We start from the raw sequence: 5,796 nt of genomic DNA on the forward strand, positions 1-5,796 counted from the left end.
GCATGAACTGGTAGCAAAGATACACAAAATACCTGCACTGAACACTCCTAATCAACCACTTACAAGAAGCAACAAGTTGGGTGGCTGTGTATATGGTAATTCCAAGCTTTTTTGGAAAACTAATCAATACAATAAGATTGACTGGTTGTTCCACTGTTGCTGGACAAAGTGGTGAAGGAAAAGAATGAGCTCGGGGATTCAAATTCACAGCTTGAGCACCACATAAATGACCTGAGTTTCTATCTGTGTCCTAAAGGAGACCCTTATCTCCTATAGCCAAAGGGCTAGGTTGAAAATTGAATGCAGAATACCATCCCGAGACTAAATTACAATTTAATTTCTTATAAATTCCCAGCCTTGTCGAATGTCTGCTGTTAAAGTGTGGGCACTGATTGGGAAAGAATAAGATTTAGGATGAGGATGTGTGGGAAGACCTTGACAAAGCTGAGGATATTTTGTCTCTAAATTCTGATGTCTCTTTACCAGTGGAAGAGGCCTCTCCACTCCCAGAAGGCATGCCTCCCCATCCCCTGTGGAAACAGCCTCCCCATGCCCCAGTGTTAGTGGCCTCCCCACTACCAGTGGCATCAGCCTTTTTAATCCAGTCTGAGATTAACCCTGCATTGCCTGAGGAAAGTTTAATGGCCTCCCATGAGACAGTTGCCATGCAAGACAATCCTGACTGTCCTAAGACCCACCTCTCTTTGTTTCTAGACCTATAGCTAGACTCAAGTCCCAGCAGGCCCTTAAAGGTGAGGTAAAAAGTGTGACTCATGAGAGGGTTCACTACATGTCAACGGAACTGCTTGAGCTTTCTAATTTGTACAGACAGAAGTCCAGGAAACATGTGTGGGAATGAACATTAAGAGTGTGAAATAAAGGAAGATAAAGTTAGATCAGGCTGAATTTATTGATATGGGCTCACTAAGCATAGCCTGCATTTAGTGTTACAGCTCAGAGAGTTGGAAAGGGCACCATGAATTTGTTCAGTTGGTTGGCTGAAACACGTTCTAAAAAGTGGCCCACAGTAAGTGAACTGAAAATGTCAGACTTGCCTTGGTATAATGCAGAGGAAGAAATTCAAACGCTTAGGGAGATTGTGAAATGTTAGAGTGGGTTTGTCATGCAAGACCTATCCACCCACACTGGAAGGATCCATAAAACAAACTTTCACCAGTATTGAGAGAAATAAATGTGTGAGGGGGGCCCTGGCATCCTTGAAGAGTTCTTTGATGCCTCTTCTCTGTAAGCAAGACCATCTTAAGTATGGATTTGCATGCAATGCTTCTACCAAAACTGTGATCCTGGACTTACAGAATGCCTTATCCATGGGCACAGGATTCCACAGAGTCCACACAGCATTGCTTCTGATTAAGGAACTACTTCACAGCAAAAGAAGTATGGTAATGGGTCCATGCTCATGGAATGTATAGGCCTTATCATGTTGCCCACTATCCTGAAACAATTTGATAGAACAGTAGAATGGCCTTTGGAGAACCTAGTTACAGCACGAGCTAGATGGTAATATTTTGCAGTGCTGAGACAAGCTTCTCCAGAAGGCTGCACATTCTCTGAATCAACATCTAATATATAGATAGAGCTGTTTCTTCCATAGCAAGGACTCATGGGTCCAGGAATAAGGGGCAGAAATGGGAATGAATTTATTCACTATTACTCCTTGTGACCCCCTAATAAAATGTTTGCTTCCTGTTCCCATTACCTTATGCTCTACTGGCCTGAAAGTCTTAGTTCCTGAGGGAGAAATGCTTCCACTAGGAGATACAACAATGAAAACTGTGCTCACTTCAGCAGCACATATACTGAAATTGGAACGATACAGAGAAGATTAGCATGGCCCCTGTGCAAGGATGACATGCAAATTCATGAAGTGTTCCATTGAAAAATAAATTAATAAAAACTGCTGCCCAGCCACTTTGAATTCCTCATGCCTCTGAATCAACAGGCAAAGAAGAGAGTTGTGGTGACTGATCAGAACTAGCAAGGGGAAATTGGACTGCTACTGCACAATGGAAGTAAGGTTGAGTATGTCTGAAATGCAGTAGAACCTGTAGGATGCTCCTCTGTACTACATGTCCAGTAATTAAAGTCAATGTAAAATTACAACAACCCAATCCAGGCAAAACTCTTAATGCTCCAGATCCTTCAGGAATGAAGGCTTGGGTCACTTGACCAGGTAAAGAACCAGCTCAGGATCTTGCTAAAGGCAAACAAATAAAAAAAAAAAAAACAGGATAGTTAGTGAAAGAAGGTAGTTACAAATATCAACTACAACCATGTAAGCAGTTACATAAATGAGGACTGTTAGGAGTATTTCCCCCTTATTTTGTTAAGAAATGTTTGTGTGTGTATAGTAAATACCTTTTTCTCCCTCTCTTATTCCTTTATTATGTATTATATAATGTATTGATTTATTAACATAATATTTAAGTATTGTTCAATTTACATCATAGTATTTTTTAAGTTACAGGATGTCAAGGAGAAGAGTAAACATCAAGAACTTTACCTCCTTTTCTGGGGATTGGGTAACGCATATTCAGTTGTATGTGGGATAGTTGTATTATGTAAAGTGGAGTTATGACCTTGTTATTGTGTTAATTTGGAGATTAAATATGATTTAAAGAGATGTGAATGAATGCCAAGCTGAGAAGGGATATATTTTGTTGACTAGGACAATGGGGTGCCCAGACATTTGGCTGAACATTGTTTTGGGTGTGTCTGTGAAGGGTTTATAGATGAAATTAACATTTGAATCAGTAGGGTGAGTGAAGCAGTTTGATCTCCCCAATGTTGGTGGGCCTTATCCAATGTATTGGAAGTCTAAATGAAACAAAAGATAGTATAAGGAAGAATTTTCTCTTGGTACCTGACTTTTTTTGTGATGGTGCATTGATCTTCTCCTGTACTTGGACTGGAACTTACACAGTCAGCTCTCCTGGGTCTCCAGCTTGCAGTCAGCAGATCATGGAACTTCTCAGCCTCCATAATTGTGTGAGCCAATTCCAATATCCAAAATATTATATATTATATATACATATGTATATGTACATGCACACACACACACAGACACACAAATCCTATTGGCCTATTGGTTCTGTTTCTCTGGAGAACTCTAATACAATTATAGACATCAAAATTTGAATTTTATATAATTTTCATGAGGCATGAAATATTACTCTTGATTTTTTTCAACCACTTAAAAATGTAAAGGCCATGCTTGGCTTGTGGACCGTACAAAAATAGGCATTGACTGAATTTGGTCTGTGAGCCCAATTCACATTTTACTGACCCCTGTCAATAGAGAAACCAAAAAAAAAAAAAAAAGTATCCTTTCAATTTTCTTTATCATCTGAATTCTAGACTTTAAAACAACAGAATAACTAAAGTGGTTGATAATTTTTATTACTCTACAACAAAAGTATATTTCAATCCAACTGTGAGAGAATACATTTTTTCTTCACCTTTTATTTATCCAGTGAGAATATTATTAGTCATTTTTTTTCAAATGGATATTAAATTTCACCATGGTCATGTTGTCTGGATAAGGCCAACAAATGACTAAGCATCCTCCATTTTTTTCTCTTAGGTAACAAAGAATAAAAGTATGGTTTTGTTCAACCTAATAGAAAAGGTGAAGATTCTTAACAATAAGGACACCATCATTCTCCCCATTACCCAGGCTATAAAAATAAACTGGAGTAGTGGTTCTCAAACTGTGGTGGTCCACGTTCCAAGTATTATGTGGAAATTAGTTAGAAACGCAAATGCTTGGGCCCGCCCAGGACTGGCTGAATGAGAAATTCAGCAATCTGTGTTTCAACAAGCTTTCCATATGAGTACGATGAACACTAAAGCTTAAAAATCACCAAACTCAAGGTAACACTTAAGGATCCAGATTCTTGGGGCTTCATTCCAGACCTACTGAATTGGAATCACTGATTTGTATTTTAACATGATCCAGATGATTGATATGTTGATTCATATTTGAAAGTCACTACATTTTAGAGTTGCCATTCCTCTTTCATCCCACCACCTTATCCGTCCTATTTGCCAAGTCCTGTACATTTTACATTTGCAAAAACTTTCAAACATGATTTTTATAAGCCAAAATTCCTAGGCCCTACTTCACAATTTCACACAAAAATATATTATATGGATTGGTTACATCTCATAGAGCATATGTGGTGTGATATACATGATATGCTACCTATCTCTCTATCTGGAGACATAGTGAGGAATTCCTCTTTATAATCCTGAATCTCATGTAGCTAGTTCAACAACACAGGCATTTGGGTATCACTTATAGACTTAATCCCCTGTTCTATTTCAATTATTTTAATGATGGCTTTATAAAGTCCTCACTATCAAAAGAGTCACAAATAATTTCCAGATTAAAGTAATGCAACTCTGATCATTTCATTCTCCAATTGAAAAATTTTAACATTCAAAGCCCTCTTATTCTCCAATCAATCAAGCTATTCTACTTCCTAGTCTTTAGACACACCCTGCACATTGTGCCCTTTTGCCTTTACTCAAGCAAATCCTATCCACCAACAGTGCCCTCTCCATCAGCATCAATACAAATTCACAAAAATGTTGTATCTTCCAATTAGCCTATGTCATGTGTCAATGAAGTAATAACTAACAATTTAAAACATTTTATAGAAGCCAGCCAATCTGCTATATCTTCACATGTATTAACTAATTTAATCCTCACAACCACCTTATGAGGTAGCTACAACTATTTTCTTCACTATGCAAGAGATGAAACTTAGGGCAAGATAGGTTGAAGTGACTTTCTCAAAAATGCTTTATTAATGACACTTGTGAAGAATGGTGAGACAGACCTTTTCAAAGTCAGCTATGGAGACAGGTTTCGGGACCACTGCAGTAAGGTCTTGCAGTGGGGGAGTGAGATTGGACTCAATTCTAACTCCAATAAGGACAAGTGGGAATTTATAACCAAGAAGCAGGGTGGGGAGTAATGGATGGAAAATTACTAAGAGGAAACACCAAGGATAAAGGATTTCTGGCTAAACTGACCTGATAGGATTATTGCTGAAGGCAGGTCAGGGTGATAAGATATTGAGGGTGGTCTGATACCAAGGGTGGGGGATATTCATTAATGTGACGTGTCAGGATTCTTGTTCCAACTGGATTCTACAGATGGTCTCCAACTTACAATGATTTGATTTTATGATGGTGCGAAAGCCATATGTATTCAATGGAAACACTTCCAGTTTTGAATTTTGATCTTTTCCCGGGTGAGTGATTTACAATACAAACCCGCTCCTGATGCTGGGCAGTGGCAGTGAGCCGCAGCTCTCAGTCAACCATGTGGTCACAAGGACCATGTTTAAGGTAGGCTAGGCCAAGCCATGATGTTCAATAGGTTAGGTATATTAAGTGCACTTTCCACTTGGAATATTTTCAACTTATGATGGGTTTTTTTTTTTTTTTTTTTTTTTTTTTTTTGCATGGTAACTTCATCCTAAGTCAAGAAGCATCTGTACTAGAACAGAGAGGAAAGCCCAAGATCAGGCTTAGTCAAGCAGAGGACTCAGAGAAAAGCCTGATTAAAGTTTTGGTCAAAGGAGAGAGTGTGTGTCAGCCCTATCCAAGGTTACTGTCATTGAGAGGGGATTGTATTCGTACATGCCATAATTCTATTATAGTCCAAGGATCCTGGGACAAGAACTATGAGATAGTCATTTTTGTGACCCCATCACTGTATCACTACCACCTAACAATTAGTACTAGGCCTTGTGTATAGTGATT

At 38.6% G+C, this 5,796-nt stretch overlaps 1 non-coding gene across 1 annotated transcript; it reads left to right on the forward strand.

The window, feature by feature from the left end:
* Positions 1-1,796: 1,796 nt before the first annotated feature.
* Positions 1,797-1,903, forward strand: LOC112209261 (U6 spliceosomal RNA). Its single transcript, XR_002944014.1, has one exon. It is a non-coding gene; the product is annotated as a U6 spliceosomal RNA (small nuclear RNA).
* The last annotated feature ends 3,893 nt before the right edge of the window (positions 1,904-5,796 follow it).

The sequence above is a fragment of the Pan troglodytes genome, chromosome 4 (assembly GCF_028858775.2).
Source record: "Pan troglodytes isolate AG18354 chromosome 4, NHGRI_mPanTro3-v2.0_pri, whole genome shotgun sequence".
NCBI lineage: Eukaryota > Metazoa > Chordata > Mammalia > Primates > Hominidae > Pan > Pan troglodytes.